This window comes from Mus pahari, chromosome 1, assembly GCF_900095145.1.
Source record: "Mus pahari chromosome 1, PAHARI_EIJ_v1.1, whole genome shotgun sequence".
Lineage (NCBI taxonomy): Eukaryota > Metazoa > Chordata > Mammalia > Rodentia > Muridae > Mus > Mus pahari.
In genome coordinates, this window is record NC_034590.1 from 147411277 (window position 1) to 147432946 (window position 21670).

General features: G+C 39.6%; 1 protein-coding gene across 4 annotated transcripts in view; it reads right to left on the reverse strand.

Moving 5' to 3' along the window:
* Positions 1–21670, reverse strand: part of Htr7 (5-hydroxytryptamine receptor 7) — a 91205-nt gene that overhangs the window by 59981 nt on the left and 9554 nt on the right. The window contains exon 2 of one of the 4 annotated variants that reach the window (XM_029540306.1): positions 15314–15371. The exons of the other annotated variants lie outside the window; for them this stretch is intronic. The gene's annotated coding sequence lies outside the window, so the exon portion shown is untranslated. The remainder of the gene's footprint in view (positions 1–15313; positions 15372–21670) is intronic. 4 annotated transcript variants of the gene reach the window in all.

The following is a 21670-nucleotide window of genomic DNA, read 5'->3' on the forward strand; positions in this document are numbered from 1 at the left end:
CACAACATTCTCACTCAAACACACTAGTCTATAAGCTATAATATACTTACAGTGAGTAAGTGTGCCATATACATTATATTTTAATGAAGTGGTTGTCTTAGTTAGGGTTTTATGGCTATAAACAGACACATGACCAAGGCAAGTCTTATAAAGGACAAAATTTAATTGGGGCTGGCTTACAGGCTCAGAGGTTCAGTCCAGTATCATCAAAGTGGTAACATGGCAGCATCCAGGCAGGCATGGTGCAGGAGGAGCTGAGAGTTCTACATCTTCATCTGAAGGCTGCCAATGGAAGACTGACTTCCAGGCAGCTAAGATGAAGGTCTTAAGTCCACATCCACGATGACATGCCTACTCGAACAAGGCTACCCCTCCTAATAGTGCCACTCCCTGGGCCAAGCATATACAAACCATCACAGCGGTTAAGCAACAAAAATAGATGAAAATATGGTGGAAATATCAAGTTTTCATTCCCATTCTTTCTTCTATACCTTCTCTGCCTCTTTATCTGCTGTGGGTTGGATCTCCCATCTACAGGAGTCTGCCAAGATTGGGAGCTTTACTTTGAACAAGGATTCCAATCTCTATTAACTTCTCCTAAATAACCATTGATTTGTGAGAGTCTTAGAAGCCCAAATCACCTCCCTTAAAGACCCCATTTCCTCCTCTGGCACAACCACTCCTACTATCTCTAGGTTCCTTAGCTCATTTTTGTCTCACCTCTGGTTTTAGTTTAGCCATACTCCTCAAAATATAAAATCCTCCAAATATTAGCTCAGAACCTAGGCCAAAACCTTCGTTCAAATTGACACCATTTAGTTTCCACCCCTGAGGTGGGGTGGAGTTAAGGCAGTATCTCAGAAAAAATTTCCATTCTTCTTTAAATATTGAAAAAATTTTTAAACATTTTTCAAACCCACACACAATAGTAATTATACTTTAATATCAGTTGATTGAAAAAGTACAGAATGACAGGATCTACTATGATAGCTTAAATGTTCAGTAAATTTGCACTTTATTCATCATAACTATGTTGACATTTATCAGATACAAAGAAAACTGCTATTCAAAGCAGAAAGAAATATTTGAAAGGTACTTCTTTATTCTGGAAAAATGTAGGGTTTGCTTCAAAGAAAGTCCTTCCATTGTTTGAGATGACACAGCCCCTAGGCTTTGAAGTAGAAGGCTCTAGTCTACTGAGATAACAAGGGGTGAGTTCCCAAGCTGAAGAGAAAAAAATTATTCTACAAAAGGAAATACTGTAATAAAGATCTTTTAAGTTGTTCCCTAGAAGCTTGAGAGAATAACGAATCTTTCTTTGGTTTATACATTTTATTGTTATTGCTGGAAGGAAAAGAGGGAGGGAGAAAAGTAAAGGAGGGAGGGAGGAAGAAGAGGGGCATGAACCCATAAAGAGATTTTGTGGGAGCAAAACTTTTGATAGGAGTTGCTGAATATGAATCCAGACCACAGCTACTGCTTGGTACCCAGGTCTGGAGACTGCCAGACATTGTGGCTACCAGAAAGGTACAACTGCTACAGGGAAAGATAGTCTCTGATGATGCTCTTATGTTATCTAAACATCCTTCACATGGCATGAATGAAGATCTATTACAATTGGTTATTGATCAGATTAACTCATAAAAGGATAGTAGTCTTTCAGCTGCTCAAACAAGGGGCAAAAATTCATCCTTAACTGTTCTGTGCATCTTGTATAATCCATCTTAACAGTACTAAAATTTTGGTTGTAAAATTCATATATTGCCGAATGTGCAGCTCTGACAAGATTCAGTCGCGGGGATGCTGAAATGACCTGCTGTTCCATTTCCCTTCCTCCTGATGCTGTTTCCAGAGACTTGCTTCCAGAACAGCTTCAGGAATAGCTGCTGAATCCTGATGGACTCCGTTCATTCAGCCTTTCAAACATATCTAGTCAGAATTTTAGTCAAGCCCTGAACCTTCTAATAGTACAGAGACTGGATAACAGATACTAAAGCTAGCTTTCTTAAGTCTAACTAATTTTTCTAATTTTCCTACCCCTCCCCACCCTTTAAAAAATTTTTATTGCCCCAATTCAGTAGGAAGAAGTTATGGAGAGTCGTCATCTCAATTCCCTGGGTTTGGGTGTCTGGTTATGGATATTTTATAAATTATAGGTAGGTTGTTAAGGGATAGATAGATATTTTAAGGGATAATTTGGAAATGGTCATAATTCTGAACAGGAAGAAAATTAAATAGAGAACTTAGACTTGGTGATTTCTGTCTATCCTTTCCTCTTCTCTATGCTTTCCCTCCTAGGTAAAAGGAAGGGGGTTGAAGGGAAAAAGGGGAATAGAGTGATACTATAAGATACTAGATATATGGGATGGATTACTAAAACTATTCATAAACAAAGCATTGCATAGTCATACTCTTACATTAGTAGAAATATTTATATTTGATGCAAAATTGAAGTCATTATTTACATTTATATAGAATTTATATATTGATACGGGTTTAAGGTTTTCATTGATTAAATCTTTATATATTGATAAAGCATTTGAAATGGTTACTCTTAGCTAGGCATGGTACCTACACAACTCATTTAAGACTACACGGTTTTGACCAGTCCTTCTAATAGCTGCTATTACAAACTCTTTAGGATGATTAAGTAATGCAAGTTAAGGGCATTGCTTAATTACTTAATTAATTAGTAAACTAATGGCTATATTAGATCTGATTTAATTATAATAAAGTGCTTTCACTATTATTTAACTAGAAATAGCTAATAGTAGTCAAGGTTTAACAGTTCAGATACACTATATACAAATAGTCTTCAAAAGAATCAGAAATCCACAGAGTATGATATTTAAAACCATTGCATTATTAATAGATTTTGGATTAGGAGACATGTCATCTCCTGACAGTACCTCATTCATTGTTCAAAGAAGATACCGAACATCATAACCTCCATGTACAGAATTGTTCCAGTTGTGACAAGGTCACCACTGGGCAAAAATTTCCCTAATTCATCTACAGACAAAAATTACTGTCCAGAAAGGACACATGATGCAGAATAGTCAACAGCTTAGCTCTGCCAATAGAGTAAGCTAGTTCTTCATAATTCCTGCTTCACTTAAGGTCTGTCCGATGGTTCTGGGCCAGAAGGCTGAAGACAGATGCTCCGATGTTTTGAGGAATAGGGGACTTTCTAGGTAGTAGCCAGCTGTCCCTGTAATTTGTTTAAGTCTTGGAAGCTATGTTTTTGTGCTTCCTACATTTTCAGGTTACATTTAATTCATTCTCAGATCTCTGATGGGGTTGAAGACTAGTTATAGTCTTATAATCAAACTTAAGTTGTTAGACATTGAGGAAGATAATGTAGATTTGAAAGGATGGTTTTAAGATGGTAATGCAAGTTAAAACCAAATCATAATTCAGGAATAGAATTGTAAACTCTTTAAGTTAGGATAGATGTTAGAGTATGTACCTAAATTGACAAAATTGATAGACATTGTTATCGTATATCATACCTTAACTGTTACAACTATGTTCATTGTATATCTGAGAGACAAGGCCTTTTTAGTGGACAAAAAAAGGGAAATGTTGCGGATTTGGTTTAATACTTGCATTGTTATTTGGGTTCCCAAAATTACATGAGAATCCCACATGTGAGGAGCTGAGGGTCCCTGCCTCCAACTGGTTCTGATTGGTAAATAAAGTTGCTGGTGGCCAATGGCTGGGTAGGGAGACAAAGGGGAGACTTTAGAATTCGTGGGTAAGGGGACCGAGGAAGAAGCAGAATCACCATGCCAGAAAAAGAATAAGATCTAGGCTTGAGACCTACAGAAGAGAAAGCATACAATCATGTAACCGTGGGGAAGAGTGGCCCCAGGCCCCCAACTTTAGGTCTAGGGTAGCAAAGATGGAATGCAGATTTTATTAAGCAATACTTCAGAAGTATTGGAGGGGTGGCACTAGCAAGGTGGAAGTTTGGGAGTGGCCCAGCCATTTAGCTGATTAAGGCATATTAAAATAGAAGGCTGCACATGTACGCACGTGTGTGTGTGTGTGTGTGTGTGTGTGTGTGTGTGTGTGTCTTTCATTCGGGAATTCGGAACATTGGGCAGCAAAATTGGAACAGATTAATCAGTTACAGCAACAGTAGCCCCTCAACAGCATAAACATGCATTCACACAACAAATATTTATTGGCTATTTCTCTTGTGTCAGTACCTCACAAACAGCCGACTGTCAGTAGCCCAAGCTCAAACATGATCCAATAACTGTTCCCAGCACGTGCTGTGATGGATGCCTTGCAGAGAAATCTTGACTTGTGGACATTTTGGTTTGTTGGTGTTATTAAACAGATAAATATTTTACATTTCTTTTTTTTAGATTAAATAATGCTTTATTAACTAAAAAATTTATTAGATGTTTTCTTCATTTATATTTCAAATGCTATCACCTTTCCTAGTTTCCTCTCTGAAAATCCCCTATACCCTACCCCTCCCCCTGCTCCCCAACCCACCCGCTCCCACTTCCTGCCCTGGCATTCCCCTGTACTGGGGCATATAATCTTTGTAAGACCAAGAGCCTCTCCTCCCATTGATGGCCGACTAGGCTCTGCTACATATGCAGCTAGAGACACGAGCTCTGGGGGTACTGATTAGTTCATATTGTTGTTCCTCCTATAGGGCTGCAGACCCCTTCAGCTCCTTGGGTACTTTCTCTAGCTCCTTCATTGGGGACCAAAAAACAGATTACTTTGCAGGGCATTAGTTATCCACACAAACCATCTGCCTACATGGCTTTTAAATCTGTTACCAGATACACACAAAGGTCCCTTTGTAGCATTTTTTTCACTATGGAATATAGAGGGTAAAGCAAACGCTGTAAGAGAAGTGATTCGAGTATAGAAGAACTGAGATGTGGCTTGAAAGTCATCATAGGAAGATTTGGAGCAATGAGGATACTCTATCAGACATCTTAAACCTACACCCAGGATAGTGGCCCAAACAAAACTGTAAACAAACTTACTTAAAATGTTTAGGATTTATTTCCTTTTTTTAACTGGCTGTACAGTTCTTAAGCATGAAACTTTGTATATGGCAATATTGTGCCATGATCTCAAATGGTTGGCTTGCCTTAAAGGACATGGAGAAGGTGCTCAGCCTTACTGGCTTTCCTCACTGGGGTAAACAGACTATCACTGGACAAAAAAAGCAAGTTTGTGAGCCATCCACATCTGGCTGTACCTCTCAATAGCTGGCACAGAAAATGCTGGCTTCTCTGTGCTTCACACTTTTTCTTTGCAGAGTGTAAGATGGAGAATACATGATCTCTAAAACTTTCTTTCCACTCAGTGTTCCAGTGAGGAGAGTGCATGCTCAGGACAGTTCCAAGAGAATGTTTCAGGGGTGTGGGCTGGGAAATCACAGAGCAGAGTGTGGCAACAGAACAATCAGGATCCTGGGCACACACAGAGAAGGGGGAAGAACAAGGCCTGGAGGTGGGGTATTTAGCAAGTTCTACTTGAGGGGATGCAAAAAACAGGACAAGACTTTCAGTGCTACATTGAATACCAGGTGGGATGGGGAAGGGGAGTGGCATCCTGGTCTTGTTCCTGATTTTAGTGGAAATACTTTTACTTTTTCTCTACTGAGCAAGATGTTGGCTATGGGTTTCCTATCTTTACTATGATGAAATATGACCCCCAAATTCCTAGATTTTTCTAGGACTTTTATCATGAAGGAATATTATTTTTCTTTATCTAATGAGACAACCATGTGGTTTGTTTCTTTGCATCTATTTATGTGATGGATTATGTTTATTGATTTACATAAACTGACCTATCTCTGCATCTCTGAGACTATAAGACCAATGAAGGAAATAAAGGGGATATAAATAGAAAAGAAAGAAGTCAAAGTGTCATCATTTGCAGAAGATATGATATTATGCATAAAAGATCCTAATGATCAGTAATCCCCTGAAGATGACAAACAACATTCAACAAAATAACAGGATAGAAAATTAACACACACACACACACACACACACACACACACACACACACACAAACCAGTATCCTTCCTATATACAAATGATAAGCACACCTACAAATGATAAAGACACCAGGAAAGCAATTCCATTCATAATATTCTCAAAACCATCTTTGAATAAATCTAACCATGGAAGGGAAAGACTTATACAATGAAAACTGTATTCCAAAGAGGAAACAGTAAAAGATATCAGAAGATAAGAATATCTTCTGTGTTCTTGGTTTAACATTGTAAAAATTACAATTCTATCAAAAGCAATTTACAGATTCAATACAGTCTTCATGAAAATCTCAGTGCACATATTCAGGGAAATTGAAATATTCTTAAATTTAATATGGAAACACTAAATAAAAACAACCCTGAGCAATAAAGAATGGCTGGATAGATCACCATCCCAGATTTTAAGTTATGCTACAGTGTTACAGTAATAAAAACAGCATAGTAACAGCATACAAACAGATATATTGATCAACGGAATAGAACTGAAAACCCACATGTAAGCCCATACTCTTTTCTCTTACTGATTTTCAACCAAGAGGCCAGCAATAAGCATGGCACTGACACAGATGGGAGTAAACCTTCTACAAATCATGCTGGCAGAAGAAAATAGATCCTTATTTCTCAATCTGCCAAAACTCAACACCAAATAGATCAAAGATCTCAGTGTAAGAACTGATATCTTGGCTACAACTGAGGAGAAAGTAGGGAATTATCTTAAGCTTGTTGGCAGGGAAGGACTATCTGAATAGGACAAAGATAGAGCAGAGATTAAGACCAACAATTAATAAATGGGATCTCATGAAACTAAAAAGCTTTTGGACAGCAAAAGATATCAACATTTGTGTGAAGAATGGGGGGAAATATCTTAACCAGCTATACATCTGACGGTGGTTAGTATCTAGAATATACAAAGAACTCAAAGGTTAAATATCAAGAAAACAAATAACTCTCTTTAAAATGAGACATAGAACTAAGCATAGAACTCAAAGGACAAAATACAAATGTCCGAGAAACCTTTAAAATGCTCAACAATGTCCCTAGTCAACACCATAACAACAAATAAAGGCACAATGTCAACCTCTTTTAGCATTGTTGGGAAGTGAAGTCCCATAGAACCCAAATGCTACAGGATATTGTCAATGTTCTTGATTACTGTCTGGAACTTGATGGTTAAGACCCTGCTCATGAAGACAGCACATACTTGAGTTTTACAACATAAAGAAATCAAGCTGGTGCTCACTAGGAAACCTCATCCCTACTGGCTAGCTTTTGTGGTGCTGGAAAGTATCATGCATGATATCAGAGGGGAACATGACTCATCACTCACACACAACTGTGAATTTTGTCAACTACAGTAACAACTGCCCTGGAGAGACACGCCCCTTGGTACAATAGTGGCATGAATATTATGATAGTAACCAATCACTTTCTGATTGGATTTAAGGCCCACTCCCAAAGTTGAATCCCATACCTAGCACCATTATTGGAGTCAAGAAACATAAGCTAGGCAAGCCACAGGTCTCAGGGGAGGACATACTACAAATACTCTGCTAGATGGTCATAGCATTCCACCAACTCTTAAGAACTTAGTGTTCTACCCATAGATTGGTGCAGCCTGTTAGAAAAGCTTCCTTCCTGGAGTAGATAAAAATTAACACAGAGACCCACAACTGATCAAGGTGAGAGAATAAGAAACTTTAGAATGCTCAGTCCTAAATGTTCCATCTGTACTGCATTCCCTTTACCTGCGGTTCAGGGATCATGGTAGAAGAGGTGAAACATTAGACCCACAATGAAACAGTGTTTTCCAGACACAGCAGGGCAGTTGCACATATGAGCAGCTATGACAGTATACACAGCCTCAGGACAAATGAAATTCCAGCACAAAGAACAAAACGTGGGCATGAAATCCTAGCAAAGGAGCTATTGACAACTGACAGCTGCTGGGGGGAGGAGAGTTAGTTTTCTTTAAGGCTGAAAAGCCTGGTGGGTATACCAGCCTCCAATGAAGGCTGCACATCCAAGAATATATGATCAGTATAAGTTGTACTTAATAAGTTTTAAAAACAAAACCACATGAAAAGGGAGAGAATACAAAATCGGGTGTGTAAGAAAACTGGCAAGGATCTGGGGAGGAATGGAGGAACAGAGAATATGATCAAAGTGAATTGTTCAACATTCTCAAAGAACTCATAAAAGTTAGGGAAAATAAGAAATACAAAATAAAAACATGTTTAAGAAAAAGCACAGAAAGTACAAGTTGCCCCTAGAGTGGCCCTCTGACAGGTCCTTCCTTCCCTGAGGTCTCTGCTGTAGCATCCAGCCAGAAACCAGACTATGGGTCAGTTTTCCAGAAGAGAAAAACCTGGATAAATGTGGAGACTGGAAGTGAAGATATGAATCAGGGCAGACCCTTCCCCATTTTACCTTCTCGGATGTTTGATACTTTGTGGGACCATGTGACCTAAATAGATGCAAAGCCAAAACATGAAGGCAGTCGGGACTAACATAGACCCACACGTGTACCTAGGTCAGCTCCTGCACTCGCAACATCAAGAGGATTCAGAAAGAAATTAATACGATGCTTCTGCCAACCAAGGACTTCATGCCCCTAGGTAAGTCTCCATGGTTAGGTCAGTGATTTGATTTAAAGATCCATGATTCATCATGAGTAGATACTCCCCATCCCTTTCTCAGTGAAACTCAAGGATTAAGATAATCTGGTCTAAAATAAGACAAAATAATGTTTGGTTCCATGGCCCAAGTTATCCTGTGTACCCTGATTAAACTCTCTACGCCTTTACTCATCTGTAGAACAGGAACATTAGAACCTACCACGTAAAGCTGTTATGTAGATTAAATAAGATGTTCATGGTGCAGCACGGGGTTTGGCTAATCAGGGCTAATGTTTATTATTAATCTCACATTAGGCATTTATTTAACAAGTAATTCTTGGACGTTTGTTAATGACTTTGACCTGAGCTGCCTTGCTTTGCCTTCATTCTGACTTTGGAAGCCTTTTTCACTTGAGGGATTTCCAAAATGCCACAAATCTATCAGCAATTTGTACCGAAGCAACACATTAAATGAATTTGTTTGAAGAGTTACCACCTTAGACAGATGGAATTAATAGCTTTTCAAGGGAAAACTGTTCATTTTGTAAGTGCAAGCCTTTTGCATTGAAAAGAAAATATCTAAACAAAATATCAATCATCTCATAACACCATTTGAGAAATGTAAGCTAGAAAAGGGAAACTTTGGCTTTTATCAAAAAGTCTTCATTTCGGCTGATGTCTTTTATGGCTATATAATTCCATTTCCATTTTTTTACAACTTGGAGAGACCTTGGCTTTGATCTGTGGGTCCACTAAAAAGTTATAAGGATGGACAAAAGGCACCATAACTACAAAAAAAAAAGAATATGAAAATACAAACCAATGATAATGTAGAATACCCAATGCCAAGTTTTGTGTAACTGAATGGGAAGTGGGGAAGAAATACATAAGGGTGCTAATGGTGACAAAGGAACCAAGATTAAAAGACACGTAATTGGTGTGCATATATTTATCCAGTTTTTATCTGCATATACTTACTCACATTTTCAGAGTGGATGGTTGTGCCTGGCAGTGGACTTGGGCTTACATAGAGCAAGTTTTTCTCTCCTGAAGGCACTGCCCCTGTCACTGGAGTATGCAAGGTCTCCTAGAGAAGCAGACTCATAAACTTTCCCATCTGGAGAGTAGAATGGGTATTGTACCATAATGTGTACAAATCAATATGGGAAAATGAATTCAGGAGAGTAAATTCATTGATTAGCTCCTGCAGGGTAAGTAACCATTCTAAAGTTTGTGGCTTCCGCACCAGCTATTTATTCGGCTCCCTGTTTCGGCCCCAGGGTCTGATTCACCTCAGCTGGTCCTTCTTACATGTCTGTGGTCAGGTGGTAGGTCTTCTGGCGTCTGAATAATTTATGATAACCTCATTCATGCAATGGGCAACAGGAAGACAGTGAAAGCAGCTATGGGTCTCAGGCTTTTTATCAAGGTAACTGACACCTCAGGGTCCCCAAGGCAGCAACTGGAGAAGTGGACATTGTTTTCACATCATGTTTGTCAAAGTTCTATAAGCCAAAACAGTTTATAAGGCCAAGCCTAGAGCTCACATGTGAAGGCCACAAAGGCATGCTTTTAAAGAGCTATACATACCAGGATGGAAAGACCTAGGGACTATTTTCACAGTGTGTTACAAGTCTGTGTGCAAGTGAGACACCTGTGGACAATATACCAGTCTCCAAGAAATTTGTCAGAATCGGAGTTGTTGTCAGAGCTGTTCCATTAGAGAAGAATCAAAAAGGAGCTAGTGCACACATAGAAAAATTGTCTGCAGTTCAGCCAAGTGAACAATGTGTTTGGGAAGGTTCTGAAGATAAAATGAGTTCACTGTTTGATTTCCCATGTTGTGCAGGTATATTGGAAAGATCTATGCTAGAGAAGTTCCTGGTATACTATTTCCACTGTCAAGCTGTGTCTCTGAGGCCTAGAAGCTAACCCAATAAGACATCTGGGGATGTTCTTATAATGAGCTATGCAGGTAAAACCCCATTACACTGACTGCCCTTATAGGAAGACCTTACTGACAGAACATCCAGGGAATAAAATCAGCAGTGTCTTCATAAATCATATGAAACATAACTGTGCTTTCAAAGTCATAGACAAATGCTCTGGCAGCTGTGGTGAAGGGAAGGAAACAGGACCAAGTCCAAACTGGGTCACCATTGATGGTGTGGCTTCCACATCTCTTCATTTACGCCTGGCTATATTGTTCCACACTCAAGATTCTATTAAATAGTCATGACCTGCTAATTTGATTAGTTTACTTATTTAATCATTCACACATCCAGCAAATATATATCAAATACCTTCAAATGCCAATAGGAGCTAGGTGAAAACAGACATGAAAAATATGTCACCAAGGGTCTTACCACTTGACAAAGAGGTAGGGGCACACAGAAATTAAAGCAACAGTCTTGTTTGATGATGGTAGAAAATGAACGTTGCTGTACTGACCACAGGAGAACTTGAGAGGAACACGGCCCAGCAACCACTAGACTTATAGACTTTTCATAAAGATTAATCTGATTTGCATGTCCCTTTTATAATAAAAGGAGACTCAACAACAGATCACTGAGTCCTCCCATTCAGCAGCTCTGTAATCCCCAATGCTCTGACCGACTGGAGAACCCGAGTCCTTAGTGTAACGATAACCATCAGTGGATGTTTTTTTAAGAGTCAGATCCTTGGCTAACTCCCCTGTTGATATAATCTCTGTTTCTATAACTATGAAGAGTGAGGCTGAGACTTAAGGGATGATATGGAGAGTTACAGTTGGAGAATCAGTCAAGTTTAGAAGAGAGTGCAACCTACCCTCCACTTTCTGTCTCAACAGAGCTCTTTGGCCTGAGACTTGGGTCATACCCATTGCTCCAGGAACCTTGGTCTAAACATCTCCCATCTCTGAGGTTTCCTACCTTCCCAATTCTACAACCAGATCCATCAGACTCATTTATTCATTCAGGAATACATTTGCATCTTTGTTGGTGTATGTGAGACTTAAGATATGAGACATAGTCTTATGCCTAAGTTATTTCTATTCTAAGAGAATTTTCCTAAGGTCATTCATCCATTCATCCAACTAAAATGACCAAGTACCTACTGTGTGCCCAGAACTTGTGAGATTTGGGGTGTAGAAGTGAATAATGAAGTTGGAGTTCTTGCCTATCCTAATGAAATGCAAGATGTGCATAAACAATTTGCAGCAGATGTAGGGTTGGAATCTAGTTGCCTCGGTGAGTGACTGGTGGTTAAACTTTTTGGAAGTGTTATACTAAATGTTTCCTGCTTCTTTCATCCATTCACAGTCATCTTCATCTCCTGGACCTCCCTCCCACCATTTCCCTAAAACTACCCTTGTCAAGATCACCAGTGACTTCCATATCAGCAAACTGGTTACATTCCATCTTTGCCAGAACATCCTCCCTTTAATTTCCACAGTACACATTTCTCATATCCCATGGACCATCCCTTCCTAAACATTTTTGGCTCCTTCTCTTCTCTTGGCTTCAAACCACTTTATATTCCAAAGGCAACTTGAGGAGGTAAGGGTTTATTTCCTCATTTATCTTGTAGGCTCTCACTCAGGGAAGTCAGGACAGGAACTCAAGGAAGGAACTGGAGAAAAGAACTAGTGTAGAGGCCATAGAGGGGGTGCTGCTTGCTGGATTGCTTCCCATGGCTTGTTCAACCTACCTTCTTATAGCACCCAGTCCATCGAGCTTTTATATAGCATAACCTTCCCACATCTATCGTCAATCAAGAAAATGAACCACAGGCTTGCCCACAGGTGAATCTCGTGGAGTCATTCAAAATTAGCCAGCACAACATTCAGTTCTCTAGACTTGTATCTCTAGCCTTGATTTCTTTCTGGAATTCTAGGATCATATGTCTACCTGTTTGCTGATAACAAATTGATCGATCATTCAAAACACAGTTCTTCCCATTGACCACTGAAGCTAATACTCTCACATCAAGTTATCAACATCACTGCCTCTTGAATTCCTTGAGCCAAAAGCACAAGAGAGATGAGCTCTCATGCACAGTCTATCAGCAAGATGTACCAGAGCATCTCAAAGTACACCTGAGATACCTCTACTTGTCTCCATCTTTACTACCCAAACCCATTTCAGACTGCAGCTGTCTCTTGCCTGAACCATTGCAAAAGCCTTTCAGTGGATGTCCCAGTTCTCAGTCTTGTTCTTCTATGTCATTACTGATAAAGGAACCACAGTGAACTATTAGGATAGGAATCTGGCTGCTAACGTAGGATCCAATGGCTCTACCACATTTAAAATAATTTTTTATTTTATTTTATTTTTAATTTATTTTTTACACTCCATATTCCATTCCCTGCCACCCCATCCACCCTCCATCTGCACCACATCCCACACCTCCTCTCCACCCCACCCTGTCTTCATGTGAATGTCCCCACCTCCCCCTTCACCTGACCTCTAAACTCCCGGGGACCTCCAGTCTCTGGAGGGTTAGGTGCATCATCTCGGAATGAACACAGACCTGGAAGTCCTTTAAAATAAATTTAAAATAAAATACAAACTCTTTATCTGCCCTCAATCCCTAATATAATATCACTATGATGCTTTCATCTCCTTCCAGGACCCACCTCCTTTCTAATCACACTGGTCCAGGGTCTTCGTGACAGTTGCTTTCTTTAACTGGAATGTTCTTCCCACATGTATAGATCCTTCTTGTCCTTTACATCTAGACATAGTTTTGTTTTGGTGTGTGTGTGTGCGTGTGTGTGTGTGTGTGTGTGTGTGTGTTGAAGGGTGACACATGTGGAAAGTGAAAGGACAACTTGTAGAAGTCAGTTTTCTCCTTCCACTACATGGGGCCAAGAGACTGAAGTCATGTCATCAGGCTTGAGACAAAGAGTCATTACCAGCTGAGCCATCCTCACCACCCTTTCCTTTCCAGTTTACATCCTCAGAAAGACCTTCCACCATCACCCACTCCAACATGTCTCTCTATTTTAATTTTCTGTGTCCCTCTTTGTCCTAACATATTCATCTCTCTGTCTGTAGACAGTTTCTTGCCCATTTAGTTTTGTTAAAACACAAGATGCCACAGTACAGTATATTTGTCTTGCTTTGGATTCGGCAGAGTAAACAATACAGATTAGGGAACCGATACAGGTAAAGAAGTAAGTAGATAAATCCCCTATAAGTCCTTTAATAATGAAGGGATGTCTTAATGTTTTCATAGATATTTTTAAGGACTTTTGCCAATGGAATTTAGAACTAAGCCAGTATCGTCATAGAAACCGGTAGTGCCTAGAAAACTATCAATATTAAAGCCATAATCAATCCATTCATGAGCATTAAAGAATTTTAAGGGCTTTTACAGAGAACAGCAGAGGCATTTTAAATCCAAACATACACTTGCATTTCTCAAAATAAAATTCTGCAGTATGGAAGCAGATGAACCAAACTGACCACAGCTACATTAGGGCACGCCCTGTAAGTCTACCCGTGTCTCTACCAAAATATTGATAGTGTCCTCGAGTGCATGGTTTTGCCTGATGTTCCAGATGAGAGAAACATTCAGACGGAAGGAAGCTATCCCTCCAGCTGCCTGTTAAAGAGTAAAAAGTATCAGTTTTCAGCAATACAGAACACTCTGGGATTTGAGTCAAAACAGAGGCCATATGAAAATTAAAGTGTAAATGGATAAATAGGCAATTAGAGAGTCACCCAAATAGAACTATAGATGTCCCCAAAGGCCCACACACAGCTTCCCATCCCAAGACTGGCATCCTTAGCTTCAACACACATCAGAAGAGTTAACTCTTGTCTTATGTCTGACCTACAGGGCATCATTTCATAGCAGTTCTTAAGAATTCTTTAGGCACAGAAAGCCTGTTTGAAAACAGATCACGGAGTACCTGTTTCTTACTGATAGAAGAACAAAAACATTTCAAATATTTGCAACTAAATGACTCATAACCCCTTCAGGAAAGATCATACAGGAAAGGAAAATTAGTGGTAATACAGTGTATTCAACTGAATGTTTTTCAAGCTCCAGCATTTCTAATATGTGAATAAAATGATCCTGATACTCTTGACTAGATAACGCTGGACACTGGCTTTGTGTTCCTGTTCAGCTTTGCATCTTCAATACTTTAATGCCTAGTAAGCAAAGAGGAGATTTGCTTATTAAATAATCCTCAAGCTTACTCGCTCAATCTCTATCTCTCCTTCCTTGCTCTCTGTGTCTCTGTCTCTGTTTTTGTGTGGGTCTGTCTCTGTATCTCTCTCTGTCTCTCAGTCTCACTGTTTCTCCGTCTCTCTTTCTCTTACACACACACACACACACACACACACACACACTCCCTATTAGAGATCATCACTGACATTGTTCCTTGACCCTGTAAAGGTCTGGGTCTAGTATCCTACAGTGATCCCATCTTAACCCTACTCCAAAAGCTTGCCAGTATAAACAAGTGGGAGGGTTCCCAGCTTGTTGGAATAAACTAGGCTCACTGCAGTGTCCAGATGCAAAGTTCAACTATATGCAGAAACTTTGAGATGCATCCAAGTATCCTGAGCCTCTAACACTCCGTGTAAGCCAACCAGAAAAGGGAGTCTTGATGACAAAGTCACAGGTTATCTTACGAATTTTTATCCTACAAGTTTCGACTTACTAGGACTGTTCAATATTTCCTTAGAGATCCAATTCTTCGGTGCCCAGCAATGGACTCCCTGTTAAATAGAAATGCATACTTTAACACAATAATACTAACAATAGCAATGGTTAACATATCAACACTCAGTATGAACAAGGCCTTTGGTAAAGGACTTTCCACATGCCCCCAGTTTATAAAAACCTGAAAAATGAAGCTTTCATCATCAATTTTATAGATAAGTGTCTTGTATCTTACAGGAAGGCCAAGGGGTATAGTTCAGACTAGCATACACAAGAGCCTAGATAGTCCTGAGCATTGGTACCCACTCCCTGACCCAAAACACCAATGACTTCAAATCCCAGGTTTCCCTATGTTAGTTGTGCAATGTTAGGAATGTTCACTAACCTCCTGAGCTATTCCACAAGAAGATCAACCAAGTCAACTAACCTGGACCCTTGGGGCCTCCCAGAGACTGAACCACCAGCCAAAGAGTATACACAGGCTGGTCCTAGGCCCTTGCCCTGCACATATGTAAGAGATGTGCTGCTCAGTCTTCATGCAGATCCCCCAACAACTAGAGCAGGAGTCTTACCCTGACTCTGTTGCCTGCCTGTGGATCCTGTTCCTCTAACTAGACTGACTTGTCAGGTCTCAGTGGGAGATTATGTGCAGTGACTTGATGTGCCAGAACAGGTTGGTATGGGGGTGGGGAGGAGTCTCCTCCTTCTCAGAGGAGAAGGGATGGGGAAGGAGCTGTGTGAGAGGGGCACAGAGGGAGAGGGGAAGGCTGCAAGTTGGGATGCAAAGTGAATAAATAAATTAATGGAATAAAAAGAGAAGGAACTAACAAAAGCCCCCTTACATGGGGCTCCTGAGAGGATTAAGTCGGTGCAGCAGCACCTACTGTGGGTTAAAATTAATTTCAATCCCCAGGACTCTCTTCTATAAACCTGACTCCCAAAAAGGTCTGAAAGCAGATCTTTCTCTTAAACTGACAGTATCCAATTCTTTATTGCCACAAACTTAGCACGTAACAGCAGTGTGAGTGTATTATTCAGTAGTTATCTGGGTCCTATGTGTGATGGGCACCTTCCTTGGCTAACACTGAGCTGGCATTAGAAGGCTGCAGTCCTTTCAAGACACAAGAAGAACCCATTTCCTCCTCCTCTTTTCTGACTTCTGCAAGCTACTCCCATCCCTCGGCACATGGTCCCTTCCATCTTTGAAGCCAGCAGTGGTGTCTTGGGTCGTCTTCCCAGGGAATATCACTACAAGAGCCACACCATCATCTCGCCTCCTTCTCTAACTCCCTCACCCATGTCTTCCACATTTAAAGACCCTTATGATTGTATTGGGTGCGGGTCAGGCAACCCAGAATTCCCCAACTGTCAAGTCAACTGGCTGGAAACCTTGATTCCACTGTTCCCTCACCTCCCCTGACCCTTTTATGATGCACAGTCACATGTGTACAGGTTCCAGGGATTTGGATACAGGTGCACTTGGAAAAGGGATTTCTTTCCTACTGAGTTTCCAGTAAGCCTCTATGGCAGAAAAATATGATGTGAGCTAATATTACATTTTTTTTTAATTTTTATTATTACTACTATTTTTTTTTAGACTTTAGTTTTTCTCCCCGTCCAGGGGGGGATTGTTTTAGCATTTACATGGGTATGTCTTAATATAATCAAGACAACTCATAATTAATTGTCCCAGCAGTTATGTGATCTACATTCACTGAATTGCATTTCTTAAGATTTATTTATTTATTATATTTATATGAGTACACTGTAGCTGTCTTCAGACACACCAGAATGTATCAGATCTCATTACAGGTGACTGTGAGCCACCATATGGTTGCTGGGATTTGAACTCAGGACCTTCGGAAGAGCAGTCAGTGCTCTTACCCGCTGAGCCATCTCACCAGCCCCTGAATTGCATTTCTAAACTCCAAAAAAATTTCAGAACCCGGAAATACAACCAGCCAGCCCAAAGGGTTTCAGACATAACATTAAGGAATTATGCTAACACTATAATTATGGTTATTGATATCTTCATCATCCTGTCTGAAAAGGAAGAGAAAATGCTCCATGGTTGACAGGGTTAACAGATTGTGTTCACAATGCCAATACCAAAGGATCTGCAGAAGGTTCAAAAGACCAGGTTTCAGAGCACATACACATATACATACACCCCTTGCAATTGCTTCTTTCTTTCTGCATATCCCTAGGGGAAAAAAACATTTACCCTCTATAGCTAAATAATGTTCTTCTCTTCCTCACCTTAGAGAGCTTTGAGCTCAGAATAAAAAAAAAAAAAACAGAATTATTAAAGGGATTAAATAAAACGAACCATGTAAGTCTCCTGTTAGTGGGCTTGCTAGCCAGTACACATTCAATAAATGGTATTTCTACTCCCAGATGCTCTATGCAGGCATTGCCTTCATCCCTAATACCTATGACTCTTCTTTATGAGGGTCATGAGTTAATTAAAAATGTGTTGATTCACTGAAAGAAAAAGGGTTGGAATTTCCATTTAATGTTGTCTGATCTACAGCAAGCCATCCCTGGCTTTCGGCTGCTAAGGCTTTCGTAGTAATGGCAACTTGTTAATGTCTGTGTTCCACAGGTGAAGCGCCATCGATGACTCACCAGCTTACAGTGCCTCGGGGAGGCTGTTCCCTGGTGCTATCTCGACCTACACCTTGATTCTGTTCCCCACACACAATCGCTTTCGTCCTAATTTGGCTTCTCAAGTAAATGGCACATTCACCAAGAGGAATGTTCTGTAGACATTGGAGAATAAGAGTTAGGCCCCGATGTATCTGGAATTTGAGAGACCCTTCCTTCCTTCCTTCCTTCCTCCCTCCCTCCCTTCCTCCTTCCCTTTTTCCCTCAGTCAATCTACAAAGATAGCTGAACACTTACTATAACCCAAATATTCTGCCGAGAACTAGAAATACAATGTCTAGCCAGCCTAGCCCAGCTCCTGCCATTGTAGATGGCACAGAGGAGCCCATGGATCATGAATTCTTACAGTCGATTTCTCAATGCTGTAATTACAAATTGAAGTAATTGCTAGAAGGAAAACGTGCAGAGTCTATTTAAGTCTGGGGACTCCAGAAATGCTTAACAACCACATAGTAGACAATGGCGACGATGATGTAAAGAAACCAGTGAGCTTTGGAATCTGACAGTATCTCCCATATGCTATGTCCATGACTTTCCTCAGCAGCCTTACCTACACAATAGTCTTGGATGCGGTCATACATGTCATGCTCACTTTTGATCAGAAGAGACATTCGATGTCAGATATTTAACGAAGATACTTTACAAGGATGCCAAGAAGACTCAAATGAGATATCACTAGTTACTGTTCTGTGCCTATAAACCTCAGTAACAAGCAACACTTATAAACTGGTATATTATATCTGAAATATTTACAAAGGAGAATGACACATCTACACTGAGGTTTGAGGAAATGTGGAAACATTTGTAGGAAGAACAATCAAGTTGGGGAAGAGACTGGTAGTTAGATGTAATAGTTCAGATTGAGTTGAATCACGTAACAGACAGCATAGTGGTAATGGTAAGAAATTGAGGGCTCCAGCATTCCTTACGCTGTGTGCCAAGATACCCATCCTTCACATGCCTCTTCCTTCTGAAGCATGGCCCTTCTCCAAAGTGACCAGACCTCTCCAGGCTCCTATCCTAGGCAACAAGAAGGGAGAGAAGACAAAGGTGGGGGAGCTTGTGCTAATTGTCTTGAGGGATGTTATCAGAAAGCCAAAACATTAATTGCTCTATTAGCAACTCTTGGACCAAATAGAGTAATGTGGCCACACCTGGCTGCAAGAGAAGCTAGGAAGTAGTTTTTATTTTGCGAAGCCATAATAAGGGCATATTTCAGTAACTAAAGAGAAAGGAGACTGGGGAAAAAAACAACTGCAGAATCAGCAATAAGGGGCAAACTCTTACTGACTAGGGCATCGTCCTTACTGTCTCTTCACTTAGAAGGCCTCCCTGCTCTTCTCTCTGGGCTCACTCATATGCTAAGTTAGAGCCTCCATCATGAGTGCTTTTCCTTTGCCTAGGACTCTTTCTAGTATTTCCACCACCAATCTAATTCTATATTTTGATTGCAACATAAAATAAGATTTACCCCCACCATTAACCCATATCGCAATTTCTATTATATTTTATAAATGTATTTTCCTGTTATCTTCCACAAACATATATTTATATGTATATATATATATAAAACACATATATATATAACATTTTTAACATACATAGCACATGTTATATATCATTCATGTGCTATATAATATATAACAATACACAATAAAATGTTATATATAATGACATGTTATGCTATATATAAATATTATAAAATATGTAAATATATATAATATAAGCATGTAGATATGCATTGCTTGAATTGGTTTGAACATGTTTGCATCACTATAAACTGTATATCCTTAGACAAGTCGCCTGTGTTCTCAAGAGCCTTTGGTTCCTCTAACAGCACACAGGGAGAAGAACAATCACTTCAGAGTGAGGCAGAAAGGATGAGAGGAGATTTGGTATGTGGAAGTAGTGGTCTATGAAAAATATAAAGCAATCCTGTCGGTTAACAGAAGAAAAAAATGAAAGCTGTCTGTCTCTCCTCTCTTGTCTTTTCTTAGCAAAGTTAAAGCTAGAAGATTCCAACAATTCTTAAAATATCTGTACAAGCTGCAAACTAATATAAGAGCTGAGCAAGAACGACTTCCTTCGAAAAGAAAGGCGATCCTGAGAGGCCAGGATGCCCCTGCACTGCTGATCACAGCAGAATCAACGCAAACAGCAGAACTCAGATCATCGAAGGCAATGACTCATAGCACCTGGCAAGGAGGCAAGACTTCAGCCAGACACCAGTCAGACCTAAACACTGTACCTCTTGGAAAAGCACCAGATGACTTCCTGTAACTGTGAACAACCCAAAGATGACCCCTGCCCCCCAATATGGAGCTAGACACAGGGACTGCTGACAGTACTTAAACAATAACTGTACCTGCTCAGACTAATCATATATCTGAAAGAGAGCCCAAAAAATGCACTTCACAAGTTGTCATCAATAAACATTTCTGTTTCTTTTGCTACAAAATAAATGATGTATTTGTGCTAGGAAATGCCTAAAGTATATGTAGATGCTTTGACAATTATTTTAAACTCTAATTACAACTCCTGTCAAGAAAGAGAGTGTTGCACTACCCCAGAAGCATGTCACTTGGGTCACAATCTCTTTCCCACCTAGAAATGATTATTATTCTTCTCCTTAGCTACATTCTCTCCTTATTTAAGTTACTGATAATACACACCTCTATACCATGTTGTCTATTTCTTATTTCATTGTGCATGGAATCACATATATTTATTCTTTTGTACTTTGTTCCTTCTGGTCAGCATTATGTATGTGACCCTACAGTATTTATTGTTAAAATGATATGACATCTAAAATTTGATTTAATCCGCTATGTATTACTTAGTAAGCTTTCTAAGTAGTTCTGATTTATAGTCAATCTATTCACATATATACCATATCATATATGTACCCCAATTTATATAACATATATATATACATATATATCACAATTTTTATATATGCATATCACACACTCACACACACACACACACACATATATATATATATATCACAATTTATTTACTCATTCTACCATTGACATATATGTGTATTAATCATCTCAAGCTCAGGAGTTTTAAGTTAGTGAGTACTACAAGCATTTTTATAGAATGCTTTTAGTAGACAAGAGTCTCTCTTGTATACATTTGCAGTGAAGCAACAAAGGCATGGTGTATGTGTGCCCACAGTAACTTGTGGCAAGAGAAAAACATGTTCAGTGGTTCATCAGTTTACAGTCACACTACTAATCTATGAAAGTTTTCTTACTCCTCCTTTTTGCCAACATTTAGTATTTTTTCTAGATATTTTAATTATTGATTATTTTGTGAGTTGAACATTTCTTATTTTTCAGCTTTCTAACTTAAGGTCAAAGTTAACTGTTATGCAACATGGTAGTATAAGCCTGTAGTCTCAGCTCTTGGCATGTAGATCACCAGTTCAAAAGCAGACTAAACTGTGTTACAAGATCCTATCTCAAAAGCAAATAAGTAGAGTAGAAATCACCCATTAGTGAATGAAACTTCAGTGTGAAATTGGTTTCACAAATATAGGCAAGCACTGCTTAGCGGCAAAGACTGGAGATACAGTCCAAGCAAGCTTTGCTTAGCAGCAGAGATGAGATACAGTCCAAACAGCACATTGTCAGTCAGTTTTACCATTATGGAAACACAGTATATGCCCAAATTAAAATAG